Genomic DNA, 22,500 nt, shown 5'->3' on the forward strand with positions numbered 1-22,500 from the left:
TAGTGATGATGTTAGTTTCTTTTTATGTTTTTTTTTATTCTTTTTTTTTTTTTGTACTGTAGGCCTGTTGCTAATTAATGTTCCTCCATAAGATTCTGTCGGAGTTGAGTAATGTTTTTGATCTTTATGCCTGATAACTGCATACTTAATGAGATTTCAAAGCTGTGAGTGCAGCTCCCTACAATTATTGACAGATGCCTTTTCTTTGCCATTGGGTTCAGCTTCATAAATCCTCTCGCCGTAATGAGGTTCAGTAGTGCCACCCTGGCAGTGAGCTAATGAAAGGGGGGAGGGCGAAGCGGCTCATGGCTGTCTGACACATTTTTTTTCCTTTAAAATTTACTATGCAGATGTCAAGCTGCGGGACGATTACTTCAAACATGCTAATTTTTATCTTGCTTTTGTGTCAGCCCTTTGCCATTAAAAAATAAATAAATAAAAGGACTAACCTTACTCCACTTCATTTCTTTCTTTCTTTTTTTTTTTTTAAGTCACATTTTTAATAACCCCTGGTGTGTGACTGCTGGGGACGTTGACACGCGCGTGGCCTTTTGCAGCTATCCAGTGGCAGAATCTGTTTTAGGTTTTTTTTTTTTTCCCTTTGCCATTGGAAGGGCAGGGGGAGGATAAAGTACGATTTCCCCAGGCCTCCCTGCAGCCTGCCCTAAGTATGCACTTGAAACATCGGAGAATTCATTTCAGAGTTCTGAAACTAAATCCTGGTGGAGAAGAGCCGCACCATGCCAAACAGTCGATTTCCTTTTCAGCGGAGTCATACATCACTGACCCACCCTTCCCTCCTGACAGAATGACATATGTCATTTATCATATGGGCCCCGGCCAGACAACAGGGAGGGGAGGGAAGCCCAGTTCCGAAGGATGCTGTCTCCTCCTCCCCGTACAGTACAGTGTGGCTTGCAGAGAAAGCACTGCTGATTTGGCGAGAGGGAGAGGGAGGAGAGAGGGGAGGCAGGGGAGCAGGGAGGCGAGAGCCAGAGCCTGCTTCGTGGATGGCTGTCGGGGTGTGTGGCGTGGCAGGCTCGAGATTGGCAGAGGCGCGGAAAAGAGGTTATGTTCTTTCAATATTATCTGCTAAACCACACTGTTCAGCCTCTGATCCTCTCCTACTCCCCCTTTCCTATTTTCCTTTTCTCTTTTTCCTTCTCCCCCCCCCCCCCCTTTAATCCAGGGAAGCAAGGAGAAAAAAAATAAAGCAGGTTGACAGGTATCATTCAAGCCAGCCTGGCTTGTGAGAGGTGGTATAAATGAATCTCAGGGCTCCTGGCTTCAGATGATTCAAACGTGCGTTATTGAAGACGGATGTTCCTTAAAAAAAGATTGATGGTGGATGCCGGGCTTAGGGTGCCATTTATCATTTTGAATATTATTTAGACTTGCCGTGTAAACCTGTAACTTGAGAGTTGGACCAGCCGGGGCAGGGTAGGGGCCTGTGTGTGTGTGTGTGTGTGTGTGTGTGTGTGTGTTTCCATCGATTGGCCTTGGATTCTCATTGCTGCCGACCAGACACAAGTCCTTCCATTTATAATAGGGAGGACCCCCCCACACACATCACCCCTCAAAAAAGGCGGGAGTGGAGAGGTCTTAATTTTGAATAATTTCCAAGGACACAGGGAAAAATGAAGTGTCTGTGATTTACCCTAAAGCTAACAGACAACTTTTTTACTCTCTTTCTTCCTTCATAAAGGCAGTCACGTATGAAACATTAAAATATAAACAGAGCTGTAGTTGCTGAAGCCAGAACCCTTGTCTGATTTTTTAAACTCTGTGTCATGCTTTAAAAAAAAAAAAAATCTATCCGAAAAGCTTAGCACAATATAACTTAAAAAAAATATTGGTTGGCTTGGTTAGTAGTGTGAGAATGAAGAAACGTAGACTTCCACATCTCAGGAATATTTCAGATAAAAAATGATCTTTTGCGGCTCCCTGCCCCTATCCCAGCAGCCTCTTCCCCTTTGGGTCTGCACTCTTCTCCGCAGCTGGGCCCCCACCAACCCCCACCAGGACTGATGTGGACAGCTGTTTCCAGGCCCTGCCAGTTAATCACTTCTTGTTCTTTTGCACCCCTGTGCTCTGTGCACCAGGACACCCCCACCTACTGGAAGTACTTAGGGACGCAGGCTGGCTTATGCCTGGAGCCCCCAGCTGCTGAGAGCTAGGCTCCTCAGAGAGGGCTGGCCTTTATACCTCTTTTGCTTCTGAGGCCTTGCTGCCTGGCTCCCTGGTGGAAAAAGGAAAACAGAAACTCTGCTGGCCTCCCTGCTGCTCCTCCTCTACCCAAAGAGCCCTGATAGTGCAAATTCAATTGTCAGGGATTCTATTAAATATGTGACTTTATTTGGGTTTGCTAATTAAATTTAAGGCGTCTTGTATGACTTATAGTGTGGACATTAATTTTTTAAAAATGATGGAAGAGAAAGTTAGATTGGTGTAGTTTTTTATCTAAAGAAATGACAATCTAGAATTTGTGCAAGAGCTGAATGTATCTTGAGGCTTCTAGGGCAAACTTTTCCCTGACATATAAAAGGACTGCTATCTGCCTGAGCGGCAAGGAAATGGAAGTGCTGCCTGTTCACTTGCCAACTCCAGTAAACTTTGTATGTATTTTGAAATAACTTTATTAGCAATGTGACACTGCACTGCACACAAGGATGACTTAGGATTCACTTTGGGGGTTGACCAGCTGCTGCCAAACATCGGGTAGAATCAGATTTGTGTCCTTTGTTGGTGCCTGAAATTGCACCCAGCTATAAAAAGATGATATTGTTCCTTGCTGAGACTTCATAGAAGAAGACAAAACTTTGATCATCTCCCCTTGCACTTGGGCAGTGTTGGAAGTAATTGGAGTACAAGTGCCAATTTGCAGGAACAATTGTAAACACCTTTGATACAAATGGCATCCTCCCATTTTTTACTGATTAGAAAAACTTTCCTATTAATAGGTGCAAAGTCCATTTCAGGTATAATTGGTAAGGAACTGAGTGCACTCATGGGAAGAAACCTTGTTTTGTTTTTTGTTCGCTTTTCTTCTTATCCCCTTTTCTCAGTTTTATGGCTGGAGACATGATTTATTGCAGCCATCCATCTTGGGGGCTCATCCATCACACCCGGGTTGCTAGGAGATTGTGGCAGCAGCTGTTTGCTCTGAATCAGACAGAAAAGTTGTCAATCATCAAAGGCAGGTGAATAGCATTAGAAACACGCTATTGTCAGACGGAATAATTAATCAAAGAGAGAAAAGATAATTAAAAAGATATGACCCTTGCAAGTACTTGCTCTGGGTTGCCTGAAAAAAAAAAAAAAGAAGAAGAAGAAGAAAGAAAGAAAGAAAGAAAAACTGCCTGGTCTTTTCTAGACACTTAAGCAGCTGAGGGCTGATAAAATATGCACTCTGCAGTGCATAGTTTTTAATTAATTGAAAAAGGTTCAACATTCAAAGACGATGCTGGAGAAAAGTCCGATTATGAGCAGAAGTAATATTTATTGTTTGCATGAAGGGCTTGACACAGACAGACTCCAACTTTCTGTTGGCAAATCTCTGATTCTGTGGTTGGTGAGAAGGTGCCACCAGGGTCTCCAGGTAGTCACCAGGGACCCATGTCTGTTTTTCCTGCTCCTCTGCCATCTTGTTCAGTTACTCAGACCCCAAAGAATCAGAGTGGGCCTCTACTAACCAGGATCAGATGTCTTCCTACCGTTCCAGTGGGTCTGAAAGGACTGAGCTCCTTAAATGACAGGATTTTTTTTTTTTTAAATGGAGGTGGGAGGATTGGAAGATGTACTGTGATGTCCACCTTCAGGGTCCACAGAGCAAGCTCTGTATCCTTTCAGCTGCTTCAAACCTACCTGGACCTGAAGGAAAATTTAGAATTCATCTTGGCGTGGCCCAAAAAAGGCATCTTCGAGAGTCGCATCTAAAAAGTGATAACCCAAAAAACCCAGTATCGTGGTCTAGGGATGATTTTAGGTGCCCATTTTACCCTCAGAAATATATTCATAGACTAGGAAGTTCATTCTTGCTCTTTCTGAAGCTAAAATATTCTGGAGGAATTGGAAAATGTATTAAAGACGAGATAGAAAGTGGCATATCTCGAGTTGCTTTTCAGTTAAATATGCTGCAAACCCTGAAACAGATCTACTCTTTTATTTTTGGATACTATGCTTGATTTTCACACCATTCTCCTCCCAAAGAATAGCAGGACTTCTAAAATTAGCAGGAGGAAAAAAGGCTTGAATATTAGAATTCATGTGGAGGAAGAAAGCAACACTTTTTTTTTTTTTTTTTTCAGCTGGGACACTGTTTTCAGGGTGCACCAGATCAGAGCACTAGGGCCTCCATCCTCCAACTCTCTACACACATTGACATTGGGAATTCATTACCCTGAGTCCCGAGGGAGTGTGCTACCATCACACCTCTGAAGGTGTCATCCACCTCTTCTCGTTTTACACTTGAAACCCACTGTGGCTGATACAGCCCTGGCCTTGAGGTGAGAGAGAAAGAGAGACACCTATAATCAAGCCCTCTCGGAGGACTTACCTGCTCAGGTAGTTGGAGGAATTGTTCCTAATCAGAACTTGATCGCCAGGAAAATTAGTGAATTTGACTTCAAGTGACTCCTAGGGTTCTGGAGCCAGAGTGTCCTTGATGGCCTTCTGACCTCACAAGTCAGCTGGGAGATACCTGAATATCTGCATTTTTTTGACTTATCGGTTGTCCTTGAATTTTGGTGTTTTCTGGAGCAATATCTGTTCTTAACCAAGCAGGGGCTGTGCTGCGGGCATGCCAAAGATCCCAATGGACGCCTGGTGGGGGTGGAGAGCTTCATTGGATGGCCTGGGCCCTCCTGTCCCCCATTAGACCTTGCTGTTTTGAGGTGGACCATGGGGACAGTTCATCTCAGCCCTTGAAGAGCAATTCCCATAGTTCTGTCATCTCCCCTTTCCTAGTAATTGCTGAGAAAGCATACTGCCTAATGTCAGGCAGAGCAGTTCCAAAATGTGGAGGTTCATCAGGGAAGGGCAAAAGAAGAAAGTTCCCTGGATTCATTTTATGGTAGATTTATGAATTCACATATAAAGAGCGTCAACCTTTAATGCTAGTGAAATGAGATTGAAATTTGCTTCCCCTGGGGGAAAAAAAAAAGGCAAACAAAACAAAGAAAGGGAAAGTCTTCAAGTTCTGAGAAGCTTCTGCGGATCATTTTTTTCTGGAGCTGCATTGGGATCTGATGCTCCTTGTTCTCCCAGGTGATCCCTGATACCTGCTTAAGTGACCCATGAAATGATGGAGAGGAGAGGGGAAGGGTGACCCAGGAGGGAGGGACGCCTTGGTCGTCTTCAGAGGAGTCTGGGTTCTGAATTTGTGTTCTGACCAGGATTGCAGCCCCTCTGTCCCTGGATTATGGTTTCTAGGACAAGGGAGGGGAACTCAGCGGGGGCCTCCTGTATCTGAAGGGGGTATAGTGGGATAGAGCCACTGTGAGCAAACCCAATACTCCCTTGACCCCGTGTCCACTTGCCATTTGAGGATTTCATATAAGTGTCATCCATTTCCCTCTTTTAGTTTGTTGAGACAAGGTTCCTTGGAAGTCCTGGATTTTCCTAACTCAGCTGCCATAGACTCAAAGCAAGCTGGGCCCCGCCCCCCCTCGCCCTACCCCACTGGCTCTGCCCAAAGCCTTAGGATGCAAGAGAAAGGAAGCTCAAATTAAGCAGTGTGACTCCCTGTAGGTGAAGACATTTTGAACCACTTAAAAGACCTCGGCCCACCTAAGATGCAGTGCTTATTACTCACCTGCCCAAGGAAACGCCTTTGAAAGGGGCGAGGATTCACATTCGCTGGAGGAGAAGATGGAGTTACCATGGCTTTCCCGTGGTGAAGGGCTCCCCTTTCGCGACATTCCATTTCCTGCCTTTGTTTTTGCTCTGGGCTTGTATGAAATGGCTCTTTCATATATATTAGTTAGCGAATACTATGTCGGTGTAATATATGAGGCTGCGGTGGTGTTATTTTCTCTTGCTTTTCTGTATAAAATAGTAAAGGCAGCAAGGCCTCTGGTACGTGACTGAGGTTCCTACTGAGATGGTTAGGTGAATAAGTAATAGAACAAACACGGAGTCTACTGGGCAAAGGAAAATAAATAAAATAACAGCGTGTTCTTGGTTCAGAGGGCCGTGCAACACAAGCTTGTTCACGTTGGGTCCTGGAGCCGCAGAGCCTGATGAAGTGTGGGTGGGGAGGCAGAAAGGTATTATTTGGAAACACATGTACTAGCTCCTTGTGAAAGAAGTGAAGTATTTAACATTTCTCCGAGGAAAACATCTTTCATTACTTGACGTGTTCTCTGGTAATGATTTTTCATTTCAACAAACAAGTGCTTATTAGCGTTCGTGCGAGAACCTGGCTGAGGTGGATGGCAGGGCCATTTTTAACAGGGTCTCTCTGGCCAAGGTGAATGGGGCCGGGCTGGTCTAGGTGGTCCCTGGGTGACCTTAGATGTGGCATCTCCAGGTAGCTCTTGGACACATACTCCGCTCTTTGGACCCTCTGCCCCGCTATGGGGGTGGTTGTGGGCTCAAGTGGAGGAAGTCACAGGCTTGCGTTTTGTTTGTTTTTCATTACAAACAGGATGATCAGTGGTACTTGATTGGAGGTTTGAGGTGGGTTTGCCTGGAGAGCTGGGCTGCACTGCATGCTGGGATAGAGGATTTCCTGGTGAAGTGGACTATTTTGCTTGAAGAAGATACGATGGTGTAAGGGTTGAAAAACTGATCAAAGTCCTGTTCTGTGATGGGTCTGGCTATTACAAATGAACTGGTTTCAGGAAAGAGAGCCTAGGCACCAGAGCTGATCAGGCATGTCTGAGCAGGGGGCTTAGGTGGGCATTCTGGGAGGTGGGCTCCCATACCTTGGGCAGCTTCCTGATTCTGGTTAGTGTTGGGGAGGGCAGCTGCATTGCTCTTGGCCCTCTGTGAATGAGAGTGGGAGGGAGCAGGTGTGGTCTCCACTCCAACTTACTTTGGCTGCAACGCCTGCGACCCTTCAGTGTGGCTTCAGCCCTGGTTTATTTCGCCTGTCATTTCTCCTATGAGATAGTAAGTGCTTCAGCCAATCTCACTGCATTTCTGGCCCAACACGACTTTTTCTCTGCTTTACCTTACATCCCTGTCGTGGTGTCCATGAAATTAGAAATCCGGAGCTGGGGAGCGCTTTAATAAGCCTCTAATTATAGTTTGCTAAACTGCTGTTCCCATCAAATCGAAAGTAAGTATCGATGGGTGATGGCTCTGTGCAAACTTTGTTACAGATCTCAGTTCCCAAATGCAGCTGATAACCTTAGTAGGTAGGTGAGCCCCCAAATAAAATCTGATTATGGGTAATCTGTCATCATCACTCTGAAAAATGCGATCTCTATTTACATCCCGTGACGACCTTTTATTCAGTAAATGAAAATCGTCTTCACCTCTCAGAGCCCGCTTGCCTGGTGGTTCCTTCTGCCATGTCAGGGTGGGGAGTGCAGCTGTTAACACTGTTTATACATTCCAGGAGTATTAAGCAGTTAGGTTACTGGAATTGTGGTCGAGCGTGGGGGAGCAGCATTCTGGGCTGTGTCTCTGTAATCAATTACTAAGCATATCATGAAATTCCAGATGTAATAATAAAGTTTGTGATGATTGTATTGTCAGGAGGCACAGAGCACACCTCCTCATTGACAACGGAAGAGACAAGGGGGATCACCCAATGTTTTGACTATAATATGACTAAGGGTCTTAGCAGGGGAGGATAATTTTGCCCTCCGCCAGCGGTTCTGTACATTGTCATGTTTGGAAACATTCCTTTTTGGAGACTTGACTACAGAGGGGAAAATGAAAGGGGGAGCAGGGAACACCCTTTGTTTCATGGAGGACTTTTCCTTCATGTACTTCATCTTTTTCCTGGCGGTTGCCCCTGCCGGACAAAAATTGCCCTGGAGAGGTGGCAGCTTCTGCAGTTGGGGAAGCAGGCTGTGCAGGAACCTGGCCACTCTGCCCTTAGAAACAGCCACCCCTCCTCGTAAAGGTACAGCATGCTCTGGTGTGGAAACATAAAATGGACGTTCTATTAAAATCAATAGACTGTCACGGCTTGACCAGACAGCCCCAACACCACGGTAGGTGGCAGTTGGTAGACATTCGGTGCACAGCACACTTGGCCGCAATGAGACAGCTAATGCAGCCACCGGCTTCCTTGCAACTATATGTAGTTTTCTCCTCTCTGTGTATCCATGACATTTCCAGAAAAATGCATCTTCACGAGAGGGTTTTACTTCTTCCCTTCGTTATGACACAGCACGGCAAGCGGAGCAGAGCTGCAGCTGCAAAGTTACGTGGCACATTTTAGCCACATCCACTGGGTACCATTATTACCATGCCTGTGCTGGTATTCATATAAATGCAGATTAATTTAAAGAAATAATAGCAATTTATGCAGACCTGAAACACCAGTGACAAAAAAACAACAAAAAATGTTAAGTGAGCTATTTCAAGCTAAAAAAAGAAAATTAATGCCCCCTTTTAATTCATCGGTGCACCAAAAATAGATAATAAATGTGGCTGACTGTGGGGTGATTTTGCAGACTTGTTTTTCTAAAGTTCCAGTGCAGGTGAGTCGGGAAGGCTGACAATGGCTCTGACCACATCCCCTGCAGGAACCTTGCAAGGTCCAGGCTGTCTCACTGAGGGCAGATGTGCATGTGCTGTTATTCTCCTTGAATCTGTGGGAGAAAGGGAGCCGGGAGCCCTTTGGGAGGTTCTCAGTTCTGCTGTTGGGCAGGGCAGCTCTGGTGTAGGGAGTTGCAGGAAACCCATCTCTGGCAGGTCCCACATTTCCTGTTATCCTCCTGCTGCCATGGTGGCTGGGGATGTGTCTGTGTGTCACCCATGCCACCAGACAGTCAGGTGAGCATGCTGATGCTGAGGTTCCCATGGCCACCCTCTCTGGACGGCGCTGCATCCCTGCCCACAGGAGTGGGTGGGAAAGCCTTTCCCACAGCACCCCCATCTGTGTTTGGGCTCAGCTTCCCCAACCTGGGCTGCTCCCTGATTACTGGGAGTTCGATATTTCGCCCCCAGTTTTAAATGGAGTTTGGCTCCTTGTTAGAAAGCTCATTGCTGTTTTCAGTTTGAAGGGATCTGTGGACCACACAGCATGGCGACAACCTTCATTTTCTTTCCCCTCCCCATCCCCTCTTGCTATTAAGGTGGGAGGTGGTGGAGAGGAAAGGAAGGAACTGAAAAATTACATAGGGATGATGCTGGAGGGAGGGGACGCCCTTGGGTAGGCCAGGTGCTGAGACCCTCTGGCCTCCTCCTGGTACTCACGGGCCGGCGCCGGGGGCTTGGGCATCTGAAGTGGTTAGGCTCAAGTTGTAACATCCGAGGGGAGCCGCAAGGAGTCTGCCTCCCGAGGCCCCTGCTGGTAGCTCTGGGTCCAGGCCAACCAGCCAGGTCGCTCAGAGCTGCCCTGCTAGAGAGGAGAGTATTCCAGAAGACGTGAAAGTCGAGTCTGGTGCGGAGCTTGAGGTCCACTCAGAGAAGCTGCTCAGAGATATATATATATATATATATATTTTTTTTTTTTTGGTAAGAGTTGTTTTTTTTTGTCCCCCAATTTAAAGCTGTTGTCAAAGGCAAAGCTGTTACAGAGAGAAACCAACCTTTCAGTAATCACAAAGCAGCTTTTATGAATTAAAAAAAAAAAAAAAGGATCTTGACCCTCTTTGAAAGGAAATAAAGGAGGAACCCAGTGTAAGGAAAACAAAAAAAGCTGATGTTACAGTTTTTGTGATTACTCATATCCTAGGCTGAAGCTTGAGGAAGCCAGTTATAATGGAATTTCATTTTTTTTCCCTCTTCCTAGTTGTGTCCCTGCTCCCTTTTTTCCATTAGAATGAGGAGTGGTTTGTACTTGGTGTGAAAAAAAAAAATGCATCTTTGGCACGTGATCCTTGTTTTTAGTTAACCCAAGGCTGAAGGGCCTGAAGCTAGAGTTATGTGCCCTTGCGATGAATTCTCCAACTCTGAGGGATCCGTGGACTGCAGAGACACAGTGGGCTTCCACAGTGGGCTCTCCCAGCCTCTCCCTGGCAAACGACACTCTCAGGGGCTGGACCCAGGTCTTGCCTGGACTTGAGCTTTGATGCCATCCTTTAACTCACGTAAACAACCTAAAGGCCATTAAATAATTCACCTTCAGATATTCAGAAGTGAAAAATCTAAAGCCATCTAGTGGTTAGTTGTTATTACTAGCCACTTTAAAAAAATTGTTTGCTTGCCATTGATAATGCAGGTGGCTAGGGGCAGTTCACTGGTGTCTTTGGTGTGAAACAAGGCGGGAGACACTGACCAAAAACAGAGATGCCTTAAAATTAAGTAAAAGTATGTGCAAGCAAACGTTAGTGTGCCCGTTGCCAGGGCCGACCTTCTACCACTAATTTCTTGCTGTGCCCTGAAGATTGTAATTGCGGTAACATGATATAAACGTAAACTTTAGCTCTCCTTCTACAGAACACACGAGACAGCTTGACACCTTCGTTGTAGCAGTAGAAATTACCATTGTCTCTTCTCTCTTGCTTTGAGCTTAGGTGACCAAGCCAAGAAGTAATTATACAATTAGAGTTGACAAAACGGTGCCTGCAACACTTCTTCCCCTTAAGTTTGGGTAGCTTATGTCAATTTCACATTTTCCATATCTTCATCATTAATAACCAGATTCATTTTCATTGCGATAAATGTGCCTACGAGACTGGGAATCTTGCGAAATTTTAAGATCAAACAGGAAGATTTTAATTTTCTGTAAATGTGCCTTTTTGAAGTTTAAATGTAGATGTTCACAGCCCCTATTGGAAGTTGACCATCAAGTCTCATGCAAAGCCATTGGTGGATGGTGATCGGAAGCACTCCCATTTAGGTGACAACTAAAATAAAGATTTTTGAAAGGATATGCAGATAGATGGATGACAGGGCTTATCTGAAAGGCTGTTCTTCAACACTATCTCCTATTACCATGGTTCTGGATAATTCTTTATTCTTATATTGTGATATCTGCCGTTATGTATATGGTATCGTAATTAATTGTTACAATATGCTGTACAATATTATTGCCTATTTGTAGGCTTCTATGCTAGGTAGGCCTGACTATTACCTAAAGAAGAAAAAAACCCACAATTTTTTCCTTTCATTTGTTATTTGATCTGAAAGGAGAGAGACACTTTCCAGCCAGAGAAAAATGGGCCTGTTACTAATGATTTAAGTGGCCATTCCAGGAGTAAGACATTCTCAGACCTTCTGTTTCAATACCAGCTAATTATGCAAATAAGTCTGTGCAGGTGAGTATCCTGCAAGTTGGGCTGGCTGGATGGGGGCCAGCCCTTTGAGCAAGTCAGTTCTGCTATCTTTTGAGAGCAGGGTGGGCCTTCAAGGGGCTTGCCCCTGTCCTGGCAGAGATGCTTGTGATGCACCTGTTTCACACCTGGAGTCATTCACACACATCTGAGCCTTTCCAGTGTATGGAAAGAGAACAATTCAGAGATGCCAGTCTTTCTCTGAGGTGTAGGCTGAGCAGGTTATCTGCTCTGGAGTTTAAGGTTCCCCTTTCAATAGGTGTGTTGGCATTGGGTGGATCCTGTATAAATGGATTGTAGCTGGGGTCCTGGGCAAAAGTTATATTTCTTCTGACAGAGTTTATAGCAATGTTTTTCTTAATTATTCTTGATGTTTTGCCCATTATACCATTAGCTTCTTCAGAGGACAGAGATAAATAGCTGGTATCCACAAGAACAAAGTGTGAACTGAATGCATTTAATTATTGATATCTCAGTAACTAAAGGTTCTAAAATGATGTTGTCAAATGCCTTAGTGATCTGACAGCAGATGTATTGGTTTGCAGCTGCAACTAGAGACAATGTCCAAATAAACTCTGGAAAGGAGACCATTAAACAAATAAGAGAATATAGTAGTTCATTTTCTCATTTTTAAGTTTTTTTCCCAATACAATTGGTTTTATTTTGTGTTTTGAAGTTTGAGGTTTAGGTAATTTGCAAGGGTATGTTTTTTTAGGAATGCAATAAAATAAATATTCCTAGTGTACTATCATACTGTTGTTTTTAAGTGAACTGCCTGAATCAACTACATATATAGTATCTTTATGAACGTGCATGTATGTGCATGTGTACATATCTGTATGTCTTACGTGTATATGTATGTGTTGTGAAAAGATGTGTATGACCTTGTTGAAGTCTAACATTTTCACAATCTTATCTTTACCAAAGAGATTTTTAAAATACTAGTTTGATATGCATGTTTCCAAACAGAATAAAGTAGAACGCTAACAAATTACATTCTCCTTCCTCTAATTAGCTACCAGATCCTTTTCATAGAAAAGTAAGGATTTCAGGTATTTATTCTGACATGTTGACAGAACTTGTCACATTTTCAGCTATCTCAGTTTTTTATTTTACTATCTCTGAAATGTGGAATATGATTCACAGCGTTGAAAACATACATGAAAACTAGTGCTGTTCACAGACATGCACAAAGAGCAGCCCATAGGCTCAAAGTCTAGAACCTGAAGTTACAGGTCTTAGGAAAGAAGTGAATTGCATAAACATGTCAAGGGTTACTGCAGTACAGTGTTTTGTTTCTCTGAATGCTTGGCCTATAGTACTGTTCAGAATGATGCTTAATTGTATTTTATTTTTAATGACCTTTTACTCTTTTGCCATTCTTAAAAGAGGAAACAGAAAGTGATGGCCTGCAGCAGTCTGATTGAGTGCATAAAGAAAGTCCACATTCCCTCCAGGATGCCTTCTGTAGCATTCCTAGCATGCTAGCTGGTCTTCTCCCTATGGTTTTATGTTTCCCTGGCCTGTGCAAACTGGGCCATATTACCTAGGCCTTCCAACGGAACTAAAGGCTGCATGAAATTCTGGGAGGATATTTATTTGAAGTTGCACAAATGTTTACAGTAAGAGAGACTGATACATGGGCACTGCTAGTGCACAGCTAGCCTTACACAGTGGAGCTGCCTTTCCTTAATGTGTTCCATGTGCTTAGTTCTCCCTAACAGCAACAAACATGCTGCCTTTTACGGCTGCTTACTGGGAAATTAAATAACGAGCCTGCGTAAGATACTTGCCGCACACTCCCAAGATTACAGCCTCATGAGAAAGTGACTTACAGTGATATATATAATGGGAGGTCAGCACCGCTATCACTGTGGCAGCTCAGAGCATCTGAGTGTCTCTGGATATGGGTGTGCACATACACATATGCACACGCACATACATGCGTTCATGTACCAGGCATCTGTGCATGCAGGGCAGCTTGACAGAAGCTATAGGTATAGCCTTGGAAGGTTTGACAGTAGCTTCCCCTGGTGAAACTAAATGCATTTTAATTTTTTTATTAAAAAAGCAATAATGCACATAATAAGAAATCTAGGAGAAGCAGAGGGCATCCAAGTAAGCATGGTTGCCCAGGGGCAAGCAGTTTCCAGTTTGTGGTATATCCTTCCCCGTATTTGAAATCATAAATATGCACATGCACTTTATATTGTAACTGTCTGTTTTCAATTAAAAATAGATCTCAGATATCTACAATTTACTTTACAGACATCTACAAGTTAAAATGCATGAATGGATGGATAGGTACAATGTGACAATGCAGATTAAAGTTTGAATCTTGGTGATAGGTATACAGGTAAAAATTCTTCAAACTTTGCTGTGTGTATTATATTTTTTATAAGAAAATGGTGGAAAAACATATATCTTAGCCATCATTATTTGTTACATGTGTTATATCATATAGAGAAGCCTTGTGCTGTTTGAGGACGGCATGTTACTCCAGTGCATGAGATACCCTCTTGGTGGACATCTGGATTGCTTCTAGTCTTTTACAATCAGAGCCACAGCGAACATCTTTCCACATGCACGACGCAGTAGCATCCTTTGCTTACATCTTTGAGGAATAGAGCCCTAGAGGGGGAATTGTTAGCTGAGAAGGTTTGTTAGCAAAAGGATTGTTCTCCAAAAAGATGGCACACATTCTCCTTCCCTTTGAAGTATGGGCGTGGGCACGTCTCTAACCATCCGAGGTTAATTCTTACAGGCAGCAACCCTCTTGCTCAGCAGCGGTTCCGCATGTCTCCATGCATCAGACTCTCCATTACTTTTTTTGTTTAAGTCTCTGGGTGACAGCAAATGGGTATTAATTTCATAGGATCCCAGCTCTTTAGATTATATTACAGTAACGTGGATGGATGAGGAAACAGGTCCAGAAAGGGGAAGAGACCAGCCCAAGTTCTCATGGTCATTTCCTGACCCATCCCAACTGGCAGAAGCAGTAAGTGATGTGCACCTGGCTCTGGGGCTGGACTGCGGAAGGCTGCTCCATTGGCGTCCTCATTACCTGATGATGCTTATAGAGCCCGGCGGCCAAGACGGAGAAGCGCTGTGACTGTATATTACCTTTGTTTAGCTCCTGCAGAGTATGGCAGAAGTGGCTTGCTACAGCATGTAGCTTCTTAGATAATGACCACGGAATACTGCAAATGTCCTTTTGGGTTTTGGCTGAATAATATTTAAGGATTTTGAAACAGTGACTTAATTGTGTTTTTATGTAATTGATGGCATTGTAGTAAAATGTATTGAGACACCACATCAGCATTTTTCTAAATGTTCCTTGGAGAAAAATATGCTCATATGAAAATGGTTTCTTCACTTTCCACTCATGGAATTGAAAAAATAAAAAATCATTGTGCTTCCATGGAATCACTGTGCCCAGAGATTCTCTAATTTTAAAGTGTTTTCCCCTCTGGACTTGGCCTAAATAATGCAAGGACATCTCCCTTTTCTAAGTTGGGTTGCTCCTTGTATGGAAGCAATGGCAGTGGAGGCAGAGGGCTACTGTGTCAGGGATTTGATGTAGAATGTTGTCTGGTTAGATTTCCATATACCATAGGTCAGCATGCGATAGGCCCAGGCTGTGGGCTTCCAGACCTGGGACCCCCCCCTCCCCCCCACAACAGTCCTTCCTATTTGTCCTTTCTGTCTCTGCTTGCCACTTCAGGTTTGACGTTGGTCAAAAGAGAACTTACTTGCTGACGCTCAGGAATAGCTTAGTTTCCAAAAGTTGTGTCTGAATTTGAAGCCTGCGTAATTTTACATTGGTATCAGGGAAATCAGGATGTTTAAAAATTAAAATAAATTCTATTAGTTTTCTCAGTCTTCATGCAGTTGTTTATAAGGGGAGGGAGGGTTTAAGTTGACTTTCAGTATTTTTATTTTGTCTCAAATCTCACTGCTTTGTTTTTTGTTCTGAAGAATGAAATTATAAGCATTAAAAATAAAACAATTTGCACTGAGGTTGTGGCTCAATGGTACAGCACTTGCCTAGCATGTGTGAGGCAATTCTAGCATGGGTTCAATTCTCAACAACACATACAAATAAATGAATAAAATAAAGGTCCATTGACAAATATATATGTATATATAAATATATATGTATATATAAAATTTTTAAAAATAAATAAATAAAACAATTGGGGCTGAGGATTTAGCTCAGTGGTATAACACATTCTTGGCATGTGCTACACCCTGGGTTCAATTGCCAGCACGGCAAAATAAATAAAATAAGTCAATAAATAAAAATAAATTAAAAAATAAAAAATTAATTAATTTTTAGTTATAGAAAACTCACCAGTATACAAAATTAAATAGTAATAATAATGATGATGACAATATGTGGTACAGAGAACAGGGAAAGCCCCGTTGGTTGCTTTCCCCAGTGGTTCAGATTCTGCATGCCGCATACAGGAGGCCTGTGGCAGGCCGCTAGACTTAGGCCTGGCTGCTGAAAGGTGGTGCAGGAACAGAGAGGCTGTATAGACTGTGGGCTTCAGAGATGTTTTCTTTCTCCTGTGATTGGTTGTGAAGCTGTCCCTAGGCCCATGGATCCTCTCAGAGAAGGCAGCCCGTGTGCAACATGATGCCAGTACTGTGCATGGAGGTCACCCAAGGAAGATAACTGCAGCATCTCCAGCTCCCCAGGTGTGCGGGAGCAGTAGGTTCAGGGGCGTGACAGCAGCTGCTGCCTTCCCCATGAGGGAGAGATACTTTCTCAAGGTGTGGGACAGTATGGTAAGGTTATTGAGGACTGAGTTTTCTATCCTTGGGTAGGAAACTTTAGCGGTTCTGCCCTGATATGTGTGTGATGGGTAGAAGCCAAGCTCTTCCTGTGGTCTCGATGTGGACGTTTCTCCGGGCTTGTCATGGGCCTACTAATGTGAAGTCATCTGGGTGTTCATAAACCAACTGTGCATTGCTGAGAGCAAAGATAAATCTAATGCTCCCACTTTGTAGAGTTCTTCGACATTGAATTCTTATAGAGGTGAACAAGAACAAAAATAACGAAAATTAAGAAGAAAAACAAAAAGGTGTGCTTTGATAGAATTATGCATTGTCTGTTTTCTTAAACAGCAAATCTCATGTGCCTTAACGTCTGATATAAGTTTGAATTTTTAATAATTAAACCTGTTTACAGGAGTTCATTATTAAATAATAATAACGATTTCTAGTTTTCGAAGCCTTTCAAATCATTGAATAGTGAAGATTGCCAAATAAATCCTGGCAGCAGAAACTCTTGTTTATTCCTTACCCCACAGTGTTGAGGGGTAGATGGCATCAATGTGGGAACAGGCAGTTCCCATGTGGTGAGGGGGACCTTTGGCTGATCGTGTGGGCATTCACCCCTTTGGGGTTATCTCAGCGTTCAATAGCAGAAGCTTATTTAAAACAATTTCCACGTGAGATAAATGCTCTCAACTCACTATTGCTTGGTGAAGCAGGTTTCCAAATATAATACAAACCATATACACGTGCAAGTTATAACAGAAAAAAAGAATAAACCTCAAAATCTGTCTTTTTAAAAATCCTATATTCTATATACTTTTATTTTTCTAGATATTCAACAATAGGTGAATGTTGCTAACACTGGACCTGATTTGATAATATGTATATCCTGCACCTTTTTGGCCAAGCAGAAGATTGATAATTAGTTTCATTTATTCATTCACTCATTCAAAAATTTAGTATTTCTTTTTCTCTTGACCTCAGCCCATATTTCCCTCTACACATGCAGTCTGGAGGGAAAGCAGCCCTGTCCGCATGGGGCCTGCTGTTGCAGGGAGATGAGAAGATAAATAGCCTCTGTGCAGTGCCTTGAACCTTGCTGTGTTCAGGAACCTTGAATTACCTGGACTGAGTCAGCTTTGTGCCCACACCTTAGCATTGGTGGGTTTCAGCAAAGTTCCAAGCAGACTTTCAGTTTAAAGATTAGTCTTAATAACTAGAAGTGTAGTTACTAGTTGGATTAAAAGAAATTAGAGGGCTGCGGTTGTGGCTCACCGGTAGAGCACTCGCCTAGCACGTGTGAGGCCCTGGGTTAGATCCTCAGCACCACATATAAATAAATAAAATAAAGGTATTGTGTCCAGCTACAACTAAAAAAAAAATTAGAAAGGCGTTTTAGAGCATTCCAGTGCCGAGCTCTTTGATGATCCCACTGGACACAGGAGAGGGGTGCTGTAAGGTTGTCCGGTGGAGTTCTGGGTGAGAGCCATGGAGCAGAGCCCAGCTCTGCCTGTCTACGTGTCAGCCATAAGTGAGAGTCCTTTTCTTCTCAGTATCACCATCGTCTACCTCAACACTGGAATGATTAATTGAGTTCAGAGGGTTACCTTCAAATTTAAGAGCTTGGTGAGGGGTGGGGGCACAGACTATGAAAGGAAATTATTAAAGACTAATTTTCTTGTTTTTCCTTTCATCCTTCAATATGAACCCCATTTTACATCCTTCATGTATTGAAAAGTGCAAGAGAATACTTTGACACTTGCAAAGCTATAATAAAAACTTGAGGCAGAAGCCTACCTCTATAGAGTATGCATCATGCACCTGTCTGGCTGGATAGCCTGTCCTAACACCTGCCAGCCATCTTGTGTGACCCTCAGGGAAGAAAAGTCAGTTTCCCACACTCATCTGAGTTCAGTATTGTTCAGGACTCAGTAACTTCCTGCAACCAGAGATTTAAAATGTTCTCCAAAGTTTCCATTAACACCTAGGTCTATCAGGGAGCCCATCACTTCTTAGTCAGTGGACCAAGAGTCAGGGAGATGTCAGCTGCCTGGTGCTGTTGCCTGCAGCATTGGCATACTGTAGACTCATGCGGTATGGTCATTGGCACTGTGTCTTGGACAATCCTCAGCCACAGCTTAATGACAACAACCTGAAAACACCTAGGTAAAGGGATAGGGCAGTTAGGCAGCTCATCCTGAGCAGGTTCCTTCAGAAGGACAGGTCAGGAATCATTTTGCCCCCCAGGACGAGAACAGCTGAAGACAGCATCCCCCCAAAATGGGCTCAAGGGCACAGAACAAATATCCTACTCCAGGTGTCAGTTCTCAGAGAAAGACATCTTTTGGTTGACCCATCTTTTTTTTTTTTTTTTTTTTAAGGTTAAATAATATTAAAAAACCAAACCACATGCAACTTCAGGGATGGCTCTTAGAAACAACGAGTAGACAAAGCAAATCAAAGACTTAAACCATGGCAGTCGTTATTATAAAGCTCAGAAGTAAACATGAGACTTGTACCATTTGGGGGTACATGCATTCACATCCAGAGTGGTGGTTACCTACTGCCTGCCTGTTGGAGGGGCCCAGTGGTCATTTAGTGATTTTCAAATTGGATGAGATCCTGGTTTGCAGGTACTTGTTTTGTTCTATACTATGTCCCATGCATTTCTGAATTTAACAAATATGACATGAGAAATGTTTCAGGGTGTGGTCTCTGATCTTTAAGGCCCTTTCCAGCTCTGAGCTCTGATTCTTGAGCCACATGTAGCAATTATGACTTAGTTTAGGGAGATTCGGTAAGAAACTCTCCATCCCTTCTATCCGCTGTTTGTTTTGGAAAGAATTAGGAATCAAGCGGCCAGATCACCGCCCTCCCTGGGGGCTGCATGTTAAGAGTTCATATACGTCATCCAGTTAACGAAGCTGCCTTCCCACCCCATCAGCTGGGATTTTTTAGCAGTGGAGAGCTTGATCCAGTGATGGTTGCGCCTTCGAGGGTGAGGAAAGGTGTTTGGGGGTCTTGGTGGTTCTTATTATTGTCATGGTGGCTACTTCCTCCTTGTACATATTCTTGGAATGGACACTTGTTCTCTGCCTGGAGGTGCTTTGAGGGGCCATGAGCACATGGTGGGCAAGCTTGGGTTCCCTGGGGCCCTGGCTGCCTCCTCTGTGTGGAGATACCAGGCTGCTAAGGGGCTGGTCTTCTCTGGCTCAGGTGAGAAGCACAGATGGAGGCCAGGCTTCACTGTGACAACCTGGACATGCTCCTGGTGGGGGTTTCTCCCAGTTTTACTTCTTTAATGTGATTTAATTATTTGTGTCTCACTGAGCAGTTTTCATATACACAACTATAGTTTTTTAATTCCCGGTGAAACCTTTAAAATATTTATCGGAAACAGTGATTTATGTGCAAAATTCTCAAGGAAGAAAAGAGTACTTTTCCGTATTTTCGGCTAGGAGGCTTTTGTGTTTATAGCATTCTTCTTTTATCTGAAGCCGGGCAGGCACCCTTGGCAGCTGCTATTCATAGTCTGCTTGTTTTTGTAGCGTTGCTAAGTTGTTAGGTGGTGATCCACAGTTTACCTAAGTCTTGTTGCTCTTTTTCTATATCGAAGGAACAATGCGACTTTTAGCAGGGGACTGTCTTGATGCCTACGCACAGATCCAGATGTACTCACCCAGGAAGATCAACTTCTCAGATCCCCAGTATTTGACGTGTGGGATCACCGCTGAGGGTTGAGCTGCGATTAATTAGACGCATTTAGCCATGGCACCAGGCGGGTAGAATGTCCTCAGGCCACGCGAGGGACCTGCAGGCAGGCACCAGCAGATCATAAAGCCCTCCTCTTGGGACTAGGTGTTTGCTACAATATTGGTGACCAGATCATTCCCTTCTGATAATGGAGATTTTATCATTTAGAGATGGCAAGTTAAGATACTTTTATTGAATGAACTTCCTGCTAAGTTTCTGAGCCATAGTTGGGTTTATGACATAATTGCCCTACATGTTGATACCGTCTTTTATCATAATTGTTTTTCATTGTTTTTAATAAAGGGATAAAAATAATAGGAGACATTTTAGAAAGTGGGTTTTTTTTGTTCTTTTATTCATGATACTAAAAATTACCCAAAATAAGATATTTTACAGAAAAGGATTTTGTTCCAAAAGTGACTAATTTAAATCAGTTTATACAATGAACTTGCTAATGATCCTCAGTCTAGAGGAGTGTAATGCTTTTATACTGTTATCATTTTTTATGAATAGAATTATACAAAAAGTTCCTATTGTGTTGTACAGTGAGTTTCACACAACCATCCTTTATCAACAGATGGCAACCAGCACATGAAAAATAATTAAAAAATAAAATGAAAAGAAACCAAGAATGAATTAAAGTGCTTCTTTGCGTTCTGATCTGCATTTTTGGTTTAGAATTTTTATGGTGAATTGCCATATTATCTGTTATATCAGTTTACAATGAGGCTCCTATCAGACATAAAACAGATTTATAATACCATTAAAATACAATATCAAAGAATGAATAAGCAATTCAATAAAATTACAATAACACAAAGATAAAATGAAAGCCTTTTCAATAACAGTTTTATGCAAGAACATTTTGCAGATAAATATGTGTTTATAGATCTTTTAAATGTACATTTATTATACTGTTCCTAATAGAGCCACAGGGGTTAATTTTTCCTGTGTGTTGTCTTTTATAAGTGGTTTAAAAGCTAGCTGCAAAACTCTTCAATAGATTGTTTTGAATCTTTGAATTGATTTTGGTAAAGGGAGCTTTTACAGTCCTGAAACTGAACATTCACACACAAACGAGTCAATATGGCCAGGCCCCCTTGCTGGTGGGGGCTGGAAGAGCCCCAGGCCACCTGGGACCCAGACATGAAAGAGACAAGGAGGGAAAAGTTTATAAATGAAGTTTGATTTTGTGCTCTTCCCGCCCGGATGTTCAGGTCTGATTTCCGGAAGGGAAAAAAAGAGAAAAACAAAAACAAAAAGACAACCAAAGATGACAGGCCCCTTTCTGGGGAGTGACAGGCAGGCCATAGGCATGGCAGGCTGCAGCAGTCAGTCTTGCCCGGCTGCTGTCCTGGGGCTGTGCTCTCCCCACACCTGGCTTGGTTCCTCTTAATTAAGCATCCTGTTTTCCTTCCTTTGTCTTTAATTTGAACAGGGAACTCCTTAGACTTTCTTTGATCCTTACCAGGCTTGGCCTCTGGGGTCAGTGTGACAGGAGATTTGGGCTAAAAATCAGGAGACATTGTAGGTAGGTTCTGAATCTCTGGCAGGGCCTGGATAGCAGAGGAAAGCCAGTTTCCCCTAGCTCTTCTGAGTCTCTCACCATGAAGAGCATCCACCCTGTCCCCCGTCATCCTGATGTGGCTGAAGTGGGTCACACCCTGGCCGTGGTGTGGTTCTGCAGGAACAGCTGCCCTGACGTGTCTGGGGCATTAGACTGCAGCACATCTGTGCTTTTGTGCCTCCCTTCTAGGCAGCTGGCCCACTGGGGCTCTAGCTGGGGCTGGGGGCATGCCTGATGAGGTGGGGGGAACGCTGGTAAAAAGAAGGCTAGGATTTTGTTGATGAGTGAAAAAAATCCCCAAGAAGAGAATTTTTGTCCTTAAAAATGAAAGTCCCCCTCAACTACATTTAAACTCCCATGGTCCTTTCTTTGTTGTAATCCCTCTGCAAGTCATTGGCATCCTCTTCTTCCAGAATGATAGAAAGTGCCAGGCCCTTATAGATTGCTTAATATACTGTAGGTAATATAGATTGCGGTAGAAAATAAAAGCAAGCAGAGAATATTTGGCCGGAGCATATGTGACTCAAATAATTGAGAAATAAAACGGGGAAATGACTGAAAAGACTGTTAAGTGACACAGCACAGCGTACAGTGAGCTGAAGGGGGGGAGTGAGGGGGAGGGAGACAGCCCCCTCTTCCCTCTCTTCCACTCGAGGTAGAAAGCAGACACTTTTAACATCTCCTTCCCGAACAGTTCCTCCTTTCCCCCATGAAAATTTAGAATTTTGCTTTTTTACTTTCTTATTTCCTCTCTGTTCCAGAAAATTTTAGTACACGACACAGCGGCTGCTGCAAATAGCACTATTTCCCCAGCCCAGGCTGTTTGATTGCAAGAGGCTTGATTGCATCATTAGTCCTGAAGTGCTGTGCTCACTGAAACACACCAGCATCTTGGACATTAAAGTGGCATCCTGTTGTGTATGAGGAGAGGCCTCGCACACACCACTTCATCTTGCAAACCTGCCTTTTCCCCAGAGTCTCCGAGCAGCATTAGGT

The 22,500-nt window shown here is 43.3% G+C and overlaps 1 protein-coding gene across 3 annotated transcripts in view; it reads left to right on the forward strand.

The window, feature by feature from the left end:
• Tshz3 (teashirt zinc finger homeobox 3) overlaps positions 1–22,500 on the forward strand; it is a 71,108-nt gene that overhangs the window by 10,380 nt on the left and 38,228 nt on the right. The window contains exon 2 of one of the 3 annotated variants that reach the window (XM_048791003.1): positions 22,266–22,500. This exon is cut by the window's right edge and continues 1,036 nt beyond it. The exons of 1 other annotated variant lie outside the window; for it this stretch is intronic. The gene's annotated coding sequence lies outside the window, so the exon portion shown is untranslated. The remainder of the gene's footprint in view (positions 1–22,265) is intronic. One more of the 3 variants, XM_048791004.1, reaches the window with a different exon arrangement.

This window comes from Marmota marmota, unplaced genomic scaffold, assembly GCF_001458135.2.
Source record: "Marmota marmota marmota unplaced genomic scaffold, marMar, whole genome shotgun sequence".
NCBI lineage: Eukaryota > Metazoa > Chordata > Mammalia > Rodentia > Sciuridae > Marmota > Marmota marmota.